Source organism: Clupea harengus, chromosome 3 (assembly GCF_900700415.2).
Source record: "Clupea harengus chromosome 3, Ch_v2.0.2, whole genome shotgun sequence".
Lineage (NCBI taxonomy): Eukaryota > Metazoa > Chordata > Actinopteri > Clupeiformes > Clupeidae > Clupea > Clupea harengus.
Genome location: NC_045154.1, coordinates 7,958,367 through 7,980,758, shown reverse-complemented (window position 1 = coordinate 7,980,758; position 22,392 = coordinate 7,958,367). Strand labels below are relative to the sequence as shown.

The 22,392-nt window shown below is 46.3% G+C and overlaps 1 protein-coding gene across 1 annotated transcript in view; it reads left to right on the top strand.

The window, feature by feature from the left end:
* Positions 1-14,947: 14,947 nt before the first annotated feature.
* sema4ba (sema domain, immunoglobulin domain (Ig), transmembrane domain (TM) and short cytoplasmic domain, (semaphorin) 4Ba) overlaps positions 14,948-22,392 on the top strand; it is a 62,073-nt gene continuing 54,628 nt past the window's right edge. Inside the window, exon 1 of the mRNA XM_031564438.2 lies at positions 14,948-15,153. The gene's annotated coding sequence lies outside the window, so the exon portion shown is untranslated. The remainder of the gene's footprint in view (positions 15,154-22,392) is intronic.

Below are 22,392 nucleotides of genomic sequence, written 5' to 3'. Positions count from 1 at the left end.
TTTAGCTAGATTAATGGTAAGGTTAGCTGCCGAAAACCTTTCAAACAATGCAGAGAGTCTGGATAAATGCACCGGCCACGTGTCACCTACTGTAACAACATCATCCAGATAAACAGCGCAACCCTCAAGCCCCGATATTACATAATTCATGAGGCGTTGAAAACTTGAGGGGGCGTTACGTAACCCAAAGCTCATTACGTTGTACGAGTATAATCCAGGTATGCAAAATATCCTGGGGCGGGGCCTAGACCCGCCAGGGTCGTAACATCGGTGAACAATTTTTGTGTTGATTTTGAGGTGTGCTTCGGATCATTGTCCTGCTGGAAGGTCCAACCACGGCCCATTTTAAGCTTCCTAGAGGGGGCTGTTAGGTTTTCATTTAATATCTGCTGGTATTTGATGGAGTTCATGATACCATGTCTCCTAACAAGATGTCGAGGGCCTTTGGAAGAAAAACAGCCCCACAACATCAAAGCTACGCCACCATACTTCACATTGGGTATGGGGGTCTCTTCTGTATGGCTATCTTTCTGTCTACGCCAAACCCACCTTTGATGTTTGTTGCCAAAAAGCTTTATTTTGGTCTCATCTGACCATATAACTCGGTCCCATTGAAAGTCTGACTTACATTTGGCAAACTGTAGGCTCTTTAGTTTGTTGTTGATTGACAGCAGAGGCTTTTTTCTGGCAACCCTCCAAAACAATTTGTGGTGATGGAGGTGGCGTCTGATGGTAGTTCTGGAGACTTTCTGAACCCAAGACTCAATTTACCTCTGCAATTCTCCAGCTGTGATCCTTGGAGATTCTTTTTGCCAGTCGAACCATCCTCCTCACGGTGCGTGGGGTCAATTTACAGATAGGTCCTCTTCCAGGCTGATTCTTAACATCTCCTGTCGCTTTAAACTACTTAATTATTTCCATGATAGTGGAAATGGGTATTTTCAACTCTTTAGAGATTTACTTGTGTCCATTTCTTGATTCGTGCAGCTCCACAACTTTCCGTCGCACATTGTCACTGTGTTCTTGGGTCTTTCCCATAGTGATGAATGACTAATGGAATTTGGCCTGTGTCACCTCATATTTGTTCGCCAGTGGAACAGGAAGTCATGGTTGACCTCTTAAGAGTTCCTTATCAAACAGGTGAACTTAAAAATGTAAAACATGACTGGAAATATACTTCAGTTAGATTTTAATTATAAGATTTTTCTAGGGGTGCCAATAATTGTGGCACACATGTTTTGGGGGAAAATATTTATTTAATTTTTTTAAGTTTTTTTTTCTTTCAATAATTTTGCTTCAATGAAAAGGTAAGATTTTTGTGAATATTTTGAGTGAAAGACCAAGAGGATAAACAGCAAAGACATATTTTTTTATAGCCTGTTTTGCTCATATTCACTATGCCAATAATTGTGGAGGGCACTGTACATCATATCTTTTGTGATTTCAAGGGCACCACTCCCTCCCATCCCAGTGTCATATTTCTGTTATCTGCCTCTTCTACCTCATTCCACTTCGACACTGCAGTGGCTCATATTCATGCATGCTACTCAAATGCATCTCTGTACAATGCATACGCATTTTGTTCTGCTACAGTCTGAAAAGTTAATATCTGGGTCATTGCTGTAATCTTCGACAAATTATGAATGTTTCTAATGCAACATCCAAAGCTTTCAACAGTTGCGTGCCTGGAACACCCCCCTATGCCAGATTTAGGAGTTTCTGTGCGCTTACATATTTCTGTGTCTATCTCTCTCTCTATTGTGTAATTTGTATATGCAAGGGTGAACATTCCAGCTGTTACTTTTTTTTATTATTTTTTTATTTGGAGAACACGCAATGTGAGTTTGGGTATCTGTGTACTCTTAAGCATCCACGGCATTTCATCACATGAAAAAAAAAAAAGAAGAGCATTGCATCATCTCAAGATGCTATAACTGTCGGTGGGAGAGCAGAAGCAGATTATATCATTTAACTCTCTGTGTCTTTTCCTCCTCTTCAGCATCTGAGCACATGGTGCAGGGGGGAGTGGGTAAGGGGGCAGACGAGGGAGAGGGAGTGTAGAAAGAACGGTGGGGGGGGGGGGGGGGGGGTTGGGTGGGTTTTGTCTTTCGTTTTTTGGCTCAGCGAGCCGTGGATTCCTTCCTCTGAAGCAGCAACAGACGCTGAGGGATTAGGGCCCGTGGCTGCAGTGCCCTTCTCGTGCCATCCACACACACGCACACACACACAGACACACAGACACACACACACATACACACACACACACACATATGGCAAAGCCTTGAATGCAAGCAGTTGTCGTGGTGGAGGCCTTTGAAGGAGGTCCATGTGGCCCGGTGCGGGGCAGACGTCCTCCTGGCCGGTTCCGCTCCACTTGGTGGCCTGAGCTAAGTTTAGAGCCAACGTCACTGCTTAGGGCCAACCTGAGGGAGCCCCGGGGACAGGGAGAGAGACAGAGAGAGAGAGAGAGAGAGGGAGAGAGAGAATGATAGAGGAGAAGAGTGATATGTAGACAAAGTCAGAAAAGAAAGAGAGAAATAGTCTACGTCTGTGTCTTCAGTACATTCGGCTCATCACCATGACCATATTTTTTTCATGATGGTAACAAATATACTGAAGTGAATTCTGAAAGAGAGAGAGAGAGCTGTGGCGTTAACTGTTGAGTGCTCTCTGGTGTATTATTAGGTCTGGCATGAGATCTATCTCAAACAAGCACACATGCTTTGTGCCATACCGTCTGTTGCTTGAACCCTTCAGAGACCGAATGTGTGTGTGTGTGTGTGTGTGTGTGTGTGAGAAAGAGAAAGAGAGAGAGAGAGAGAGAGAGAGAGAGAGAGAGCGTGTGGCTGTGTCAGAGTTTGTGTGTGTGTGTGTGAGAGAGTATGTGTGTGTGAAAGAGAGAGTCTATGTGTGAGTGTGTGTGCGTGTGTGCATATGTGTGTGTGAGTGTATGTGTGTGTGTGTTTGTGTGTGTGTGTGTGAGAGAGAGAGGGATAGAGAGTATGTGTGTGTAAAAGAGAGTGTGTGTGTGTGTGTGTGTGTGTGTGTGTGTGAGTGAGTGAGTGAGTGTATGAGTGAGTGAGTGAGTATATGTGAAAGAGAGATTGTCTATGTGTGAGTGTGTGTATGTGTGTGCATATGTGTGTGCATATGTGTGTGTGAGTGTGTGTGTGTGAGAGAGAAAGTGAGAAAGAGAGGGCTGTGTCATGGCACTGACTTAGTGCCCTCTCTGGTCAGTGTATTATTACGGCTGGCACGAGATCTCTGTCAAAGCGGCACACATGCTCTGAGCGACACCTTCTGCTGCTTGAACTGAGAGCCAGCTTCAAGAGAGGACGCCACAAAAGCCCTGAAAGTCTCTGATGTCTTCAGCTGCCACACAGTCAAGACCACTGCCCTTTGAATTTAAACTGCAAACAGATCTTCCTTGAGAGATTAGTTTAGTTCATTCATTTTTAAACTAATACCATGTTTCAAAGACCTTTTGTTCCCTTTCCCTACATGCTGGACCATCCCTGTGGAAAGTGTCTTTATCTTTGTTTTCCATGTGCGGTGGTTTGAGAGGAGGGTGATGGACCCATCGATGGAGCATGGCCTGAGATGCACTGCAGACTGAAATGTCAAATCCAGTCAGGCCCATCGATTATAGGCAGGGATGGCTCTCTGGCTCTCTGGCTCTCTGGCCAGCTGTGAGCGCCGGGCCGGGGAAGGGCTGTGTGGATGTCAGCCCAGCACATCCCAGAGCAGAGCAGGAGCCTTGTGCTGTTCTATGTGAGAGCAATGGAAGGTCATGTTCTTTCGCTCTCTCCTTTTCTACCTACTCCCTGTCTCTCTCTCTCTCTCTGTCATTCCCACTCTCTTTTCTCTCTCTATCTCTCTCTCTCACACACACACACACAGTCTGTCACTCTCCTCTCTTGTTCGATTCTTCTTTCTCTCTCCCTCTCTTCTGCACTCGTTGCACTCAAACTCTCTCACTGTCCCTGTCACCGTTTCTCTCTCTTTCTCCCTCTCTCCCCTGGTTGTATAACTAATTGCGCGGGCGAAGTGGTGGCTAATGTTGAGGCGTCCTGTGTAATTGCTCTCTCTCTCTTTCTCTCTCTCTCTCTCTCTCCTGGAGCGTTAAAGTCACATCTGCCCTCAGTTTCCCTGCGCCACACCACCAACCGAGAGAGAGAGGGAGACAGAGAAGGAAGAAAGAGAGGGAGAGATGAAGACAAGACACAGAGAAACACGCAGGGACAAATACAAAGCTGGGGCAGAAAGAAAAAAAAGAGGGACAAAAAAAGAGGGGAAGAGGAGACAGAGAGCATAATGGAGTGACTCACAGAGAGAGAGAGAGCAAAGTCAGAGATAGAAAGAAAGAAAGAGAAGAGAGAGAGAGAGAGAGAGAGAAAAGAGAACGAATAGGAGACAGATATAGAGGGTGATGGACGGGTGTACTGTCCTCGCTCCAAGAGGTAGCAACCTTTCCATTTGGTTCTGATGGAGAGGGGTGACTGAAATGGACACCTTCACTCATAATTCTTCAGTGACAAGAGCTGCGACTGTGGGCAGGCTGAGCCGGTGCCAGACAGCCCCGCTGCTCCAGACAGGCAGCACCCACCCCTGCACATGCCACAGCATTACATCAGTGGCTGCAGAGGTTTGCTGGCCTCACACAAACACACATACATGAAGACACATACACCCACACACACACACACACACACACACACACACACACACACACACACACACACATACACACAGACAGACGCACACACACACACACACACACACACACACACACAAAAACACACACACACACACACACAAACACACACACACACACACATACACATACACACACACACACACATACACACACACACACACACACACACACACACACACTTACACACATATACACACACACAAACACACTTACAGACATATACATTCACACACACTCTTTCCTCTTCATGACGGAGGAATATTCTAGTTGAGGAGACTTTAAGAGATAAGTGTCAGGCATGTTTAGTATTTTTCTATTTGAATGATGTGGTGTCTGAGACGGTAAAGTTGACTGTGTAAGCCTGTGCAGAAAGATTAGCCATGAATAATGGATAGTGTAATCAGGACTGCAAGGCAAAGACTGGGCTGAGTGAAAACACTGTATCACGTCCATGCCTCCTCGTTTTTCATAGCCTACAAGCTCTGCTACAAGATTACTAATTTGGCACCACAAATGTGCACAAAAAAAGTCAGCGAACCGTAATAGACCGCACGGCTTTGCTTTGCTTTGCTGTCACACGCACTTGTAGTTTTTTAAAGTTTGATTGCTCAGTGCTATGATGAAGCTCTCAAAGAACAAGCTGTCAATGATTGCTAGACAGTCCACACACACACACACACACACACACACACACACACACACACAGTGCCATTGAATGCCATTGTGTCAAGTGTTAATTAGAGAATGAGAGTTGTACAGCCCTGCTGTACTTCTAGCATTGCTAGAAGGGTGCTGTTTTAAAAGTGTTTTGGGAGTATCATTCACGTCTCACAAATAGTCCATTGCATTACGTTTCTTGCAAAAAATGTGTACATTTGAGCAAATATTTGGAGTGACAGCTTTTGGAGCAGTCTGTACATCATACCAGATAGAAATGCTGTAAAGCTCAAACTTTAGTAGAGCCTAACTAACGTAATACTCACTCGTGGATAAGCTTCAGTGCCAAGAGAATTTGACTTTTCGCTTGCGTCATACACTTAATATTTCATGAAAACGAGCAGAACATGGCTGGAGCAGGCTCCTCTGACAGGTTCCAGCTGCTCACCGTATACGCTCACGCTATGATTCAGAGGCCACATTACGTTATGTGAAAATGTTTTGGTTTTAAGTTGTTGGGGAACCAACATGCCAACCTTGATCTCAGAGTATGCATTATCAAGTAGATATCTGTCTGAATGTTTTATGTTACCACAACAAAAGTTATCAACGTTTTGGTTTCTTATGATGAATCTCTAAATAGTGTAATCGCAGTATTTTATTGCTCTTTATCGCTTTATCATGCCCTCTAGTCCTTTCTTATTTCTGTTGCGCTACTTGAATATCTCTCTAGGCTATCACCCAGTTATCATCAACACTTCGTTTGCGTAGAAGACCGGAGGAGGACATTGCAGTGCCTCTCAGTATGTAAAAGGCATTGATGCCATCTCGAAAATCAGATGCATTTCTTTTCATTAATCCCTACAGTTATTTCTCACCCGTGGAGTGCAGAGCCCGTGAGAAATTGTAATTATGTCCCAAATTGATTGCCATACTGTTTCAGCTCCACGCTGAGAGATGTCACCCTGCGCATTACACTGAGCTGTGTGTGTGTGTGTGTGTGTGTGTGTGTGTGTGTGTGTCTGTCAGGTGTGGGTATCTGCTTTGAAACGCGGATGCACTGATGGAATGATGCGCGCTGGAGCACACACGCATATATGGAAACACCCCGCAATCACACATGCACTGCGGCCATGGTGTTGGGGCGGAGACCCTTCCCTCAGAGCCTAGTCTTTCAGGTGGACCACAGCGTGTGATTAAGACCTCTGGCAGACAGCTCTGACATGTGCCGTAAATAAGCAGTCTGGCAGACATGCTCTCTCTCTCTCTCTCTGTCTCTCTCTCTCTGTGTCTCTCTCTCTCTGTCTCTGTCCCTATCCACCTCTGCACTGGTCCTGCCTTCTCTTTAACCGCTGCCTTCAAATGAACACCTCTTCAAACGGCCCCGTCTGTCTCTCTCTCTTTTTTAGACACACATAGGAAAAGGATCAGAACAATAAGAACTTTGGGGGGAAAGATAGACAAACAAACAGGATCATCTGTAGGTGTGGGTTGGGCTGTTGAGGGGGGGAGGATGAGAGGGCTGAGACGGAATGCATTTTGAGATTTATTGTTTAGTCTCGGCCCGGGAACAACTGCTCTCCTCTCCCGTTACGTTTCAGGGGCCCCCAGTGTGAGGCGGAGACGAGGAGAAAACAGGTGAGCTATGCCTTCCGAATGAAGAAGCAGGTCTCCCTGTGTGTGTGTGTGTGTGTGTGTGTGTGTGTGTGTGTGTGTGTGTGTGTGTGTGTGTGTGTGTGTGTGTGTGTGTGTGTGTGTGTGTGTGTGTGTGTGTGTGTGTGTGTGTGTGTGTGTGTGTGAGCGAGAGAAAGAAAGAGAGGGAGGAGGGCTGGTGCTTTGGCATAGAGCCCTGCTCATTGAGATTCTGGTTTCTGGGGAAATTGGTGGTTAGGTGTTTGCCCATTAACCCTGATGAGACGCATTCCTGTCACGTTGCCATGGTTACAGTGTACCGTGTCTCTCAAGTGAAAATGATTTATGGAGAATTATACACAATTTCATGGATAGGTCCTTACATCTTCAGAAGTGAGACCCGTTTACCGTGTTTGTCTTCTGATTAAGACTCCTATTTGATATTTAGCATCATAGCTAGAATATGGTTTGATTAAAGACAAACACACACATGAACACAGAGAGGAAATGAGATGCCTTGTGCACATAAACTGATAGCAAGCACAGAGATGCTGGTGTGCTGTGGATCCTCAGTACAAGTTAAATGGCAGTCTTCGCTCTTTTTTGGGGTGACACTGTCCATATGTTTTTGTTTTGGAGTGGGGTGGAGAGGGTGTTGTGAACTGGCAGTGTCAGCATGCCAGGCCTCTAAGAGCTGTGTGTGCGTGTGTGTGTGTGCGTGTGTGCTTAGGGGGCGACTGGAGAGAAATGCTGGGTGAAAAGAGACAAGAACATAACCACAGTGTTGCCCAGGCAACGTGGAATTGTACACCGCAGAACAGAAGAGGAGGGGGAAGGGTAGTGGTCTAGCTGGACAGGTAATAAGATTGTAATGTGAGTGCACTGGTCCCCTTCTATAGTGTACTGCATGCTAAGAGTAAATATAGGAGCTGAAAGATGTCTTCCACAAAGCGAATTTGAGGTCCAACTTTAGCCAAAGTAGGCCTTGCAACACATGTGCCAAGGATTTCTTTTGTGTTGCCTTTATTTCTGTTCTTTAACTAATGGGCTGGCTGTTTCTTCATGACATTCTTGACTAAGAGCATGGATCTGTGTTGTAATGGTGATGTTGTCCTTGAAGCATGCGTGACCTCTTCAAAGGAGTCCTCCCTCTGGAGTGGTGGAGACTCAGTACACAATGTCCCCAATGTCGACTTTTGAAAAACTATGATCATCTCATGTGAGTCTCGCATGACTGTGAGCAGCTCCGAGCCTTTAAAGTGGTACTTTGGATAAAGATGAAGGGCCATTTGTGTGTGACCACATCATGAAGAGGTTGTTCCTTGTGTCGTTTTTGTTCTGAGTGCTGTTTGTGTCTTTGCATGGTTTGGTCCATGCACGTAAAACATGGTAAGCAAAGTCCATTATCAGGCCTGCAGAAATCTAAGAACCTTTGAATACTTAGAGAGCAGTAGCATGTTGTAAATTTAGGTCATCATGAAGACTCTCTTCCTAGCTGTGAGAAGTGTCTTCTGTGTTTCAGAGGCTAAGACATATCCAGAGAGAGAGAGAGAGAGAGAGAGAGATGTGGAGAGAGAATGGCCTGAGGTGTCTTAGAGGGGATGAGTTTTGACTAGATGCGTAGTTTTTACGCAGGATATTTGTAACTGTTCCAAGACAGGGCCGTAACTCTAGCCCTCTCCTGACCTGGTACTGGCAACAAAGTATGGAAGGATAACTCTGTAAAGGAGTCTTGGAAAACAGTTTTTTTCTCCCTTCAATCAACCTGTTGGCATCTCTGTGATGAAATGTTTTATGGGAGACATAAAGAAATACGAGCCCTGGCTTTCAGTGAAGACCTTTTCTGTGGCACACCTTCTGATCATGTGATATAATAACAAAAACAAAAAATATATGCACAAGTCTGAGCGCTATCTAAGTCATGACTTCACCCAAGAAAACATGGTTACGTAAAAGGCCTGTCAATCAGCAAGTTTAACTTTGAATAGAATCACTGTAACATACAGACCTCACAAACCCCCTTCAGTTACAAAATCACCTCAGTCTGCTGGCGGGCTTTAGTATGTATTTATATCGTACCATAGGTCATCTGGATTAGGATCAAAATCAACAGGCGCTGTGTGGTTTCCTAATCCTGGGAACGTAACCTCTGTGTCAACTTGAGATATGCCGTTCCCTGTCAAGAAACCCATGATAATTTGCCTTATTTTTTTTTACACAAGGCCGTACAAGGAGCTATCAGGGTGTGAAGGACAGCCAGTGTTGGGTCTTTAGCTGAGGGAAGTGGCGGAGAGTCTCGGCATGTGTTGTGTTTGGTCACTCCTCACGTTGAGAGACATCCGTTTATTTTGATGAAGGTCAAATGGCGGCCCTGGTGGCTGCATGAGGGAAATGTCCGTCAAGTGTTTTGAGAAACAGCACAGAGTACATGTATCCCTCCAGGAAGACAGCCTAAACATTGAGTGGTCATATTTTAAGGTCACACGGAAGTTTTGACTGTTCTTTAAACAGATTTGAGATACGGGGCCCTGATTTCATAGGGCAACGAGCTCCGTAAATGGGCTTCGCGCATCAGCAGTTGCGCAGTGAGAATAGGCAGAGATACCTACATTTGCTAATTTCATTGACACACAGCAGGGCGCAAAGAAGCATAAATTGGTTGAGGAATTAGTGGATGTAGCAATGAAGTCATTCTTTATCACCCAATCACAATGATTCAACCTTTTTAATGTATTAATTCACATGGTGCTCCCTTCCACCAAAGGAGACGGAGGTTCTTGTACAGGAGGTCTGCCCGACCTTAAATCATTTAGATGTTTCACGGAGAAAGGTGTTGCTTTGAAGGAACTCAATTATACATGGAACTCCCACGGCTGTGCGCGGACACACCCCAGCATTGCTCCGACCCCGCCCATGTTGCTCGTGTTCTGAAATGATTCTAGGTCATGTGGGGTGGACTTTACATGTTGCCATCAATGAAATTAAAGCCATTGTTCTTCAAATCACTTGTGCTAATTACAGTGTAAGTATCTTGCATCCAGCCACTCAGTGGATTTATTCATACTCTCAGGGAGGCTATTGATGGCCATTTAATGAAGGCCTTTTCATTTGCAAGACACAAAACCATCAAACTATTTAAATTTTGCTCCCTCGCCACAAAGATCCTGTGTTGGGAAATTGCTCTAATCTGTGCGCCTCTGCTGTGCAGTATGTTGTTTACATTTGTCTGCCCCTGACACACTTAGTGCTTGAGAAACGTCCATGGCTGTCAAACAGAGAGCAAAGCAAACAGACACAAGAAAAGGATGAAAGCAAGCCAAGGATAATAGGCAGTGGAGATTGTCGTGGCTGTGGTGTTTCAAAGGCCATGTGTGTCTTTGGTTACTAATTGTGGTACTGTTTTTTTGGGCACCATCAAAGATTTCTGCTTGTGGTCGTAGGGAAGAGCTGCAAACAGATGTGCCCATGCTTGATTTTGGCTGAACGGGGCATATTTGTTAGTGTTTTCTTGATATATGGTCAAGAGATATTGAAATTTCCACATGATTATGAAACTGACGTCATGGATTGATAGTGGTGTGGACTTGCAATGCTTGTACCCCCACCCCCACACACACACACACTTGCATGGGCAGTGGCCCATTTGTGTTTGTTGGATTCCCCCTGTGCAGTGATGGGGAGCATGAGACAATCTCCCCTTCTCGCCCTTTGACCTCTCTTTGAGTGGGGTCACGTCGGGAATGTGTTCGGCGGGCGCCCTGGGGTGCTCAGCGATCTGATGCGCCGTCGCCATGATTAATGCACTGAGGTGAGACAGCGTGGTGCTAATGATTGCTCTTCCCCCACATCCTCCCATCACAGATAAGGGCCTGCTTGCACTGAGCACTGATTGTGACTGAGGCCTCATTTGGGGTCTGAGCTGCATCGAATGGACACAGAGGGGGTCAGGCTTCACCCTCCGACCTTTTAATTAGGAAAGTGCTCTCGTGCGAGTTGAGTCGACCGGTCGCTGCCAGGAGCCATCAATCAGTGGAATGTGGCAAAACTGACCGCTTCGAATTCCAGTTGGTGTGAGTTGACCCATTAGCAGAGCACCGGAAGTTGAGTGAACGTTAAGGAGAGTTCCCTGAGCACACTGTGAGCTGATTATTCATACTGACCCATGGGAACGGAACGTGTTCAGAAACGAGCATTCAGTGTCTTTGAATGCTGCACAGTCTTGCCTGAATTCCCTCGAGGTGTTTTTGACAAGGTCACCACTGTTACTTCCTCCCACTTGAACACTAGGAGTTGTTTCGCCCAATGTAATACGCTTGCTTGCAAATAGTTTTTACCGCAGTGGAAAATGCCTGGAAAATGTATTCAATAGTAATGTTTCAGTACTCATATTGAGTAATAATGTAATAGACATTGTCCTCCAGCTGGCCACCGCCCCCTCCTCCCTCATCCCTATGGTCATTAATGCGTAACTGATTTGAGCTGCGAGCAGTCCTCTTGTGAGTGGTGTTTATATTCTTGAAGCTCCTCTCGCTCAATAAGTCTTGCCCTCGAGTGAGGAGTTTTATACAAGCGGGACAAGAGTACAGTCTGCCTCCATGATTCTGATGCGCATTCCAGTCAACCTACAAAATGTAGCGTCAATCGGAATGCCATTCACGGACTCCCCGACATACTCAGCGAGGCGCACAAAGGGCTGAGATTGATTCGGTCTTCTTTCTTGTCACACTTATTAAGCCACATGCCATACTGGACAATGCTCTTTTATTCAGCTATTTTTGTTTGGGCGTACTCACACAATGCCGTGTTCATGGTGTTGATGTGGTAGAGGGCACATCTGCAAGTTATGATGTAGCCGTGTCTCCTCGTTTCGAGGAACAGTAGAAGCGTTTAAATGGAGTGTTCATCTAGCCAATAAAGTTCCACGGACATCCCATTGTTGATTTGTAAGCGTTCACAGATCCATGGTCGTCCAATGACGACCACAGCACTTGAGACACCAATGTCCCGAAGCTATTTTGCCACTCCAGCTAATTCTATTGCGCTATGAGCTGACAGGTCCTCTGTCAGTACGTGTGATCAGCGGAGGCTTTCAAAATAGCACTTGATAGCAGCCTGGCAGGGTCACAATTAAGGAGGCAGCACCACTGCTCTCTCATTGCCTCCGACAACCACTGTTAACTCCTCAATGAGACTCTCTCAAGGGTACACAGTAAAATAGACCTGTCTGCGATGGCGTCGTGGATAACCATAACAACGAGGCCTCACAGAGATGGAGACGGACACAATGACCCCTTGTCTCGCGCCAAGGGAAATGTTGGGCAAAGTGGCGAGGGACAGGCTGCCATCTCCCGCAGCATCCCACCGAGCCACCTGTCAGAATGTCAGAGCAGCGAGGGGGCCGGTCAGCATGGTGTCTGTGCGGGCGTCTCACTCTGCACTGTGACAAACAAACATGATTTCCTAATCCAATGAAAGGAGGAACAAAATGGAAGTCCCAGCGGTGTCACACAAAAAAAAAAACAGTGAGTTTGTGTCATTTTGTGACAAATAGCCCAACAGAATTCAATCTTGGCACCTTTCTGTTTAGCGACTGTGAACGGATAGCCATGTGCAAATGAGAACAAACAAGTTATAATTGCTAAGTCATACCAGCCAGTGGCACAAGGGGGGCTCTGTTTGGGTGCGTGTCTGCAGAGCAGCTCAGAGGCAGACATCATCCCTTATTATGCTCCTCTCTCTCTCTCTCTCTCTCTCTTTCTCTCTCTGTCTCTCTCTCTGTCTCTCACCCACTCTTTTCTTTCTCTCGCTGTCTCTCTCTCTCTCTGTAAACAGATAGTCTAGCACCCTGCCTTTGACCGCTAGCTATGAGATAGCCTATTGAGGAGGGTGCACTGCAGCCGTGCTGACATGACTGGCCAGGAGGCCAAACACCTGCTTGGATGCAGAGATGAGAATAAACAAAAGACTGTGGGGAATGGATGGCATACTCCAGATTCTTGATTTTCTGGACAGCTTTTTGTACTTTCTGTGAATTTACTTAAAAAACATGTAGTGATCATATGCGCTCCGTACATTCAAACTCTACAAAAGAGTTGAAGTACTTTCCTAAGCTTGGTGTCATATACTTGTCTGCTGTTTGTAACCATCTATGCATGCATCCTTACGTCCGTCCATCTATCCAGATGAATCAGATGAGTTAATTGGGGTCCATATGCTGCAGAGGAGAGCTGTGGAGAAATGGTAGTGTGTGAGGAGAGCGTGGGGGCTCTAAACCTTTCCTGCAATCTCCTGCTAATGACTGAGGGTCGGAGGAGACGCCGTGGGGCTGGTGGGCGAAGAAGGCAGGAAGCGGGGATATTTTCAGCCGCTTGACAAAAGGTGCTGTGTCAGGCCCTCCCTCCCTCCCTCTCTGTCTCTCTCCCTCTCTCTCTCTCTCTCTCTCTCTCTCTTTTTCTCTCTCTCTCTCCCTCTCTCTCTCTCTCTCTGATGCGCCGTCTCACTCTGGCTGGCTGGGTCTGTGAGGATGTGACGCAGATACCAAATCGAGAGCTGGGCTGAGCTGGAGACCTGAGCGGAGGGAGTGCAGACATCAGTCTGTCGGAATGCCTTTTCCTCACACGTCGGCCTGCGTGCGACGCCCCTCGTCTATATCATACCTCTTGACCTGTACCGGCCTTACTTTATTAGTACTTTAAGGTGTGTGTTTCTTTGTGTGTGTGTGTGTGTGTGTGTGTGTGTGTGTGTGTGTCTGTGTGTGTGTGTGTCTGTGTGTACCTTTCTATGTGTTTGTGCTCATGTTAAGTGTTGCTAAATTGTAAGAGATGTGGGTGGTTTTTGGGTTGATGGCTTTACGACTTGCAAACCACACTGTGCCATTCCCACAGACACTGTAGCGACACTGGTCCTATGTGCTTTCCCACGAGGTTCCTACACAGTCACGCCAACGCAACAGCAACAGCAAACGGTGGGGCCAGAGACTTCAGTTCTATTTTTTCCCCCTCCAGAAGTGCCCCAGTACGAGAGCTCTCTCTCCCTCTCATCCTCTGGAGCCTGGAGTCTGTGGGCGTTGGCCATCAGGCATGAGGTGCGGCTTGCGTGTGGCCTGCCGTGGCTGCGTGGAATGAGCAGCTGCCCGGGTGTTTGAATGAGGTGGATGGGGGGGGGGGGGGGGTTTGTGGGGGAGTGTGAGGGGAGGCCTCCGCCACGTCTCCCAAAGGACGCGGCAGCCAGCCGCACCAGCCACTCTGACCCCCACTGCCTGTACCACACGCAGTCCCCACACAGGCACACACAAACAGGCCCACAGGGGCAGGAGTGGGGGTAGGGATTTCCATATGACTGTGTTGCACCTTCCAGCTACGCCACAGATTTAAGATGTTACAGCGATCAGCACCATTTCCTGCTTGTGGCCTTCAAGTTGTTGCTGGATTTCAAAGAGATTAAAGTAGTTTTTTTATGTTATGGTCATTAGAGTGCTGATATTACCTCCTTATAGCTTTTAACTAGGATAAAGTGAAACCACAAGTCTTTTGGTATGGAAACAGTGCACTCATCCCTGAAGGGGCTTACTTAGTAATTGTGTAAAAAAAAGTGTTATTTTTTAATGCTGTTGCTATTTAATTTTAAATGTTCATTTTAATTTTTCTGGAACCCATTTGAGTGTTAGCATAATGTGTGTATTTATATTGGGCATTTATACCCTGCGGTTCACTGCTGTAGAGAGAGGGAGAGAGAGAAAAAGAGAGGGAGAGAGAGAGGTGTTGCAAAGGGAGCAGAGCCACCTCCTCAGGAGCAAAAGCTATGATGTAATGCTTCAGAATGAGCAACCCCCCCACCCACTGCTTCTGATTTTTCCCCTCCCTCTCTCGCTCTCTCCCTCTCCATCCCTCTCTCGCTCTCACACTCTCTCTCTCTCTCTCCTCCCCTCTCCCCCTCCCCATTCGCTGCCTCTGCTGATAGTGGTAGTGGCTGGTGTCTGCGTGTGTGTAGCGCAAGCCGCAGCTCAGAGCATCTCTGGGGGATCCCTGCGCCTCCTCTCCGTCTGTCCCTCCTTGACACACGGCCGGAGCCCGAGCCTCTCTGCCTACAGTACTGCTGCCGTCGCTGCTGCCGCCAGCCTCACAGATCCTCGTCCTCCGTCACCCAAGGTAAATCCACTGACCTGAGACAAAGGACTGTGTTTGAATGCAGATTGAATGGGAGAGTGTGTGTGTGTGTGTGTGTGTGTGTGTGGATGAGGGAGCGAAAGAGAGAGGGAGTGAGAGCGAGAGAGATAGAGCGAAGGAGAGAGGAGCAGGGAGAGAGTGTGGAGACGAGAGCAGAGGAAACGCATGGCACTCGCCTCTCTGTCTGCTGAATTGGCTGAATGAATAGGCTGGTTCGTTGAGAGCCTGCTGTCACCGCGGCACTGGGTGCCATGGCAATAGATTGCATTCCGTTCCCTGTGGCTGCTGACTCTTCCCCCACTCCCTCTCTCTCCTTCTCTTTCTCTGTCTCTCCCTGGTTCACTCCCTCACTTCCTCCCTCCTTCCCTCCTTCCCTCTTGACCTTCCCCCCGGTGCTCAGTGCTTGTAGTAAGGTGTTGGTTACCTTGGTTAAGGAGTGGAAGATGCCTATGCTAGCAAATAATATTCTTGTCTTGTCTGTGTGAATGTGTGTGTGTGTGTGTGTGTATGTGATTAGGTGATGTGCTCCTGTGTCATTAAGGACTCTAGTCATGGTGTACATGTAAATGTACCTGCTGTCAAAGCTATATACCTTTTTCTCAGCATCACAGCATATTTGACTTCACTGCCTTTTTGCCTTCATGTCATGACGTGAGAGTCCTCCTTACTCCCCCCTTTAAAAAAAAGTGCAGAGGAGAGGAGAGAGGAGGAGAGGAGATATGGTGTGATGTGATGTGAGAGGGGATATGGGTGTGTGCATGGACAATGGCTTTCTGTGAGGACAGGTCCCTCTGCATGGAGGCAGGGCTTTCCCTCGCCTGCTTCGCTCTGGTCCATATCTCTACGGTAACGCAGAGGGGAAATGGATTAGACTGCAATGATTCTACACATCCCTCCAGCCAGATGAAATCCACTCTTAGATCTCATTGTAATTGGACTATATTAATGGGGATTTTGTACTTTAAGAAAAGAATAGCTTGTGATTTTTTTTTTCAGAGGATTCCCTGCTTACATACTCTGTCAGTTTCAGCTTTAATATTTTATATGTCTTGTCTGCTCCAGATGTGAATGTGGTCATGACTAATTCATTTGGAGGATTTTTCCATACCAGTGCAACCAAATACCAACACCCCGCGTGGCAATTTTGCATAATTAATTGGTGCGCTTAGAATCTCTATGCAGTCAGGCAGTCTTTGGTTGAAGATCATTTTAGGCCAAAGTTCAAACTACAAAATTCAACAAAAAAATGTCTTTATGGCTTTGGTGATGGTTATTAGTGCTGGTTATATTGGGAACTCTGATAGTAATGCTTTCCTTATGTTCTCTGCTCATATTCTCTTCAGTGACAGCCATTGCCAATTGCATATGGTATTCCTTAAGCCAATCAGCAATCTCAAAGTGCAGAGTGTGATATATATGTAGTAGTCGCTCACAGTATTGGAAATGGGTTGGGGAAAGAGTCTTTTGTGTTTCACGGTTCCTTGAAAGCTGCAGGGCTGGGGGAAAACACGACGGCCCACTGAGAGTGGCTAGAAGGCATCACGTGAGCTTGCTGGGGTCATGTCATGATTTCCCCACGGGTAGAGGTTATGTGTACCAGGGGTGTGTCTGCCCCCTACAAACACACACTATTCAGTTGGCAGACATCATGGACTTCACAGAGGTCTCTATAGACATAGACTGCTGCTCTTAATGAGGTAGGAAGAATGTTTTTTTTTTTTTTTTTTCAACAGCGTAAAGGCTCAGCTCTAAATTTAGAGAAGATCGTCTCCATGTCATTTTGGCCTTCAGTGATATACTTTAGTAGGCATTGTGCCATTATATAGCCATAGAACTCTCCAGTGATGCACTTGGTGACAACGCATTTTCTCTGAATGCTTTCTTAGAATTGATTTTCTGTGACAGACTCTCGACCCAGTGTTAAAGGAGAAGGTGAGTGTGTGGCATCACTGTTAGCGCGCTGAGGTGTGTTCCTCTGCCAACACCCACGCTGTTTGCTGGGAAAGCGATAAAGTTATTCTTGGGGGTTTGATTTCACACACCCTCCCATCTTATGTATTGGGATTCCTGTGCATACTGTATGTGTGTGTGTGTGTGTGTGTGTGTGTGTGTGTGTGTGTGTGTGTGTGTGTATGTGTATGTGTGTGTGTGTGTGTGTGTGTGTGTGTGTGTGTGTGTGTGTGTGTGTGTGTGTGTGTGTGTGTGTGTGTGTGTGTGTGTGTGTGTGTGTGTGTGTGTGTGTAGGGGTGGGGTGTTGAGGATGGAGGAAGGGAGATTTAGTCTGTGATGCCGGAGGACCAGAAATAGCATGGTAGCAGGTGTGCAGAACTGTTCTTGAGGAAGCAAGAGGAACCTTTAAAAATAGACCCCAATCTGAGGGTGTCTTCCAATTACACACACACAGAGAGAGAGAGAGAGAGAGGGTGGGAAAGAGAGAAAGAGAGGGGAAGCTCCTGCCGTATAGAAGCCTTCTATGTCTCCTCACCAGTGGCAAGGTCAGCGCTTCAGCCCGAGGGAGGAGAGCACCAGGCTGGCTGCAGAGGCCTCTCTCCCAGGCTACCACCCTCCATTTAATACCAGAGCCCTGTGTGAGCGAGACACACACTGTGCCTTTGTGCCCCTCTTCCCAGGAAGTGGCCCCCAGCTCGATGGAAAACAGGCCCCGGGGGGCTTCTGAGGGGACAGCTATATAAATTTCCATCGCTGTCGCCGCGTTGTGTTGGTCTGGACTTTTGTCCACATTTTGACGGGGCTGAAGAGGCATAGAGTGTTCTGGACAGTGTTCTGAGATGGCGCCTGGCCCGTGTGAAATCGCTGTGGGGTTTTTTCGTTTCGTTTTCGGTTTTCACATTGAAGGCAACAGGCATGGAATGAAAGCTCACGTTTGTGTCTGCAGGTCCTGATGTGTGCGTGTCAGTGTGTTTTGCAGGTGGCTGGCTCCCAGGTTATGTAATGAAGGGAGAATTGAAGTTCCTGGCGCAGAGAGCTGTCTAAAGCCCTACCGGGGCTGAGGTTGTATGATTAAAGTGTTGAGTGTGGATAAAAGCTCTGCTGTAGAATTGCTCTCTGTACCAGCACACACACACACACACACACACACACACACGTGCACACACACACACACACACACACACACACACACACACACACACACACACACACACTCTCTCTCTCTTACACGCACGTACACACACACACACACACACACACACACACACACACACACACACACACACACACACGTGCACACACACACACACACACACACACACACACACACACACACATACACACACACAGTCAATGTGTTTGCATTCTGAGCTCTTAGCCATTTTTTCACTCTTCCGATGGAGCATTATGAAACATTACTGACTACTTGGCAGCTGTTTCAGAGTGCCAAGGTGTCTGTCCAAGTCTGTTGTTCCAGAAGAAAAGGAAACAAATGCTGTTTTATTTTTGTTTTGAGCCTCAAAGTGCAAGGAGATAGATTCTCTCTTTCGGGTTTTTAGAGAGATGACTTGGCTAGATGAGCTTTTTAGAGTGCGCAGTTGCAGCATCTTGCCTCAAAGTGCTTATCAAAGCTGCCAATGCCGATGAAAAGAAGATGACAGCAGTTAGTCATTTATTTTCATTAGTCAGAGTTAATTAGTGTTTTATTTGACAGAGCCCATAGGCCTGGCTCATATCAAACACTTATGTTTGGTCTGTAACTGCTGGGTGCCCCCAGACGCCAGTTGCTCCCATAGAACCTTGACCTCGCACACACACCCACACCCACACGCACACACACACACACACACACATACAGATACAGTTACACTCACACAGAGATATGTTTAGACACTCAGACACCCACCATCCACTACACTTCATTGAGTGGAACAGAACCATGAGTAAGATTCCACCTTTAAAATGATCATACAACTGATTACACTTTTTTATTTTAATATACAATATAATCCTAATTGTATGTTAGTAGTATCAAATAACAATATCTTTTTGGGTCAGATAAAAAAAAAGAAGAAAAAAAAACTGCCCATGAAAAGAGGAGTCTATTGAACCTGACACCTGTATTGGGCGCTTAATTATTTTTGCCCTACCTGTCCATGGGGGGCTTGCGTCCGCGGGAGTGTGTGTTTGGGCGGGAGGTAAACGATTCTCTGCATGCCGTAGGGCAGTGCAGGGAGTGGAGACATGAAAGCGAGCCACCGCTGCTTTGATATGGACACAGAGGCACCTGAGGTGCGCGGAAGCAAGTTTCTCTCGTCTTCACCCAGGATGCTGCATGAATGTTAAATACAGGTGCATTCTCTCTGGAGGAGACAGACACGTCAGACATTTATTTCTTTTCTCCTTTCTCTCGCTCTCCATCATACTCACTCTTTCTCCCTCTGTCCTTGTCTCTCTCTTTCTGTCTCACTGGTCCCATGTCACTGTTTGTCTTATTGCTGCCTTAGCTTGCTCTTCTGTCTGTGCTACTCTCTGTCTTTCCCTCTGTGCCTCTCCTCTACCAGCTTTCCTCACACATATGTGTATGTTCTAGACACACACACACACACACACACACACACACACACACACACACACACACACACACACACACACATACACACATGCACAGACTTTCTCCACCACTCATTTGCGGTCTTTGTCACTCACTCACTCACACACACACACACACACACACACACACACACACACACACCCTCTATCAGGTTCGCTTATCTCCATAGCCTGAGGAACAGAAAGACAAGACCCAGAAATAAGTCATGTTGTATGCAGACTTCTTAGACTGGAGCTATACAGTTATACATACGGCCAGAGGCTGCTGAGGAATTTTGTTTGTGTTGATGACTGACAGGCAGTGACTTACGAGCAGCTGAATCCTAAATGCGCCCTGTGATCACGGTAACGTGCGTAAGCCAGCCAGACTGCAAGTAGTAGAGTAGTAGAGTCAGCCAGATTAAGAGAAATATTAGAAGGCGGATTAAGGTCTTTACTCATTTTGGGTGGGTGGGTTGGTGGTAAAAGTAGGAGTGGTAGTGATCTAGATGAATTCCTCTCCTTTTACAAACTTTAGTGTGGAGCATCATGAAATGACAGGTAGTGTGTGTGTGTGTGTGTGTGTGTGTGTGTGTGTGTGTGTGTGTGTGTGAGTGAGTCACTCAGCAAGTCTTCCATCATTAATATTCCTGTGTAACTGAAGCAGTATCGGTGAGGGTCTTATGGCATCATACGTCCTGCAGGTATGACTACTGGGTCACATGTAAAGGTGAAGTCACATGACCTGTAAGAAGATATGTCAAATCCAGTGCATCTTTCCTTAAAACTGACTGACTGACTGACTGACATTCATCTGCTTTCTGTCCACTGTCATCTTTGTTCTTGCTCTAGAGGGTTCAGGCTCTAGGGACTGTAAAGCGCCTTGAGACTATTTGAGTTGTCACTATATAAATAAAATTGAATTAGAATTGAATTGAATAATGGCCATCCTGTATGATTGACTATTGTTATGAATGTTGGGTTTAAGGTGTCAAAATATTTGGATTAAACCCGGTTAACCGGAATGCATTCTTTTCCAGCCCCCTCAGTTGCTGATATTCTACCTTTTAGACACAAAACTTTCACTCTGTGTTTACTGAGGCCGAATCGTTTCCGTCCCGACAGCTTCCTGTAGACTCTGTGCTTCTTCTAAATGTCTTTGCTTATCTTCATTTCAAGGTTGTTTTGCTTTCAGAAAGGCAATGCCTTCAGTCTCAGTATAAGACTTGTAAATTGACCATTGGACAGCTACAAGAACTGGTGATGTGTGTCAGAAGTATTTAAAAAGTATTATTCAGAGGTATTGAAAAATTCAATCCCAACTGTGTCCTATTCACAATGGTTTAAATGAAAACATTTCACTTAGTTTAATAACCATGAAGGTATTAGAACTGTAGTACCCTTTTTGATCTATAGAGGTCAGAGTGTGAGCCTGCCCTTAAAGGGTCACCTACTGTAGATGTAGGATGCTAATTGAATGCAAATGTTATCCACAGTATTCATAGAACTTAACAGAGGTAAAAGCTGCTCTATGTTTTATGTCTGAGTGTGAAATCGAAACCTCAGATAATTGATGTTTATCTTCAGAAACTTTTTGCCCGGGGTTGGAAGACTGAGTTGAAAACATCCCCAAACTTGGAGCTTCTTGCTGAACACTCTTGAGGCCCCTGCAGTTCAGCCCCTTTCTAGAAGATAGATGGTGTCTGGAGGAAAGAGAGGGGGGGTGTTGTGGTTGTGCGGGGGACCTTTGCAGAGCTGTCTGTAAAGTGTTCACGCCACATCAGTCACCCAAACACTTTGAGATAAAAATGTCACTGCTTTGTCAGATTGGACGTCTGGGTGCGCGTAAGAGAGCACACCGTGAATGCTGCCATTGTTTTATTTTGATTAACCCTGAAGGTCAGCCAGCCGAATTGAGAAAAGTTACTCTTTATGGGAGAGAGAGAAAAAAAAAACACAGAAAACAAAATCACCCCACAAACCAAGCTCTGAACTGTAGAAGAAGATAAAACATGACAGTCAGTGTCACCGTGTCCCGCATAAGATCTGTAGAGAACGGTTATCTTCCTGTTTCCTCATTAGGGGGTAACGTGTCGAACAAGAGGCCTTATCCTGGCACTCTAATTTGCACAATGCTTATAATTAATTTGTATGAATTGACCCGTCAGCATGTCCTCTGGGTTTTAGATAGACAGCAGAAGAGGGCTCGAGATTTCTCATTTCTCTCCAGAGTGAGTACTTTCAAAGCCGCGTTGTTTGTTCTCGCTTCTCGAATACTGATCAACCTGCCTGGATTTTGCTTGTTTTTTCTCAGCTTTCACTCTGAAGGTCGTTTTTTCCCTCTCATTTAGCCTAAATTGTAATTATAATTCCTAACACAGTTGATTTAGTGGTTTATAGATATGTCTGGCCTAGTTCAGGCTAAATGTCAGAAGAGAGACTCCCACCAGCAGGACATTTTTCATCATTTGTAATGCAATCCTCTCTGCTAGGAAATGGGGGAAGGAGAAGTATTTTCTGGTTGTTGTTGTTTAACCAGAAACTTAACTTCCTGACCACCCCCACCCCCTGTCTCTACCCTCAATCCGCCCCACCCTACCCCCTCACCCAGACACCCACTGCTTTAAGAGATTTATGTGGTGCTGCTGCTGCTGCTGTATTTGGGGGGGATGGGGCTGG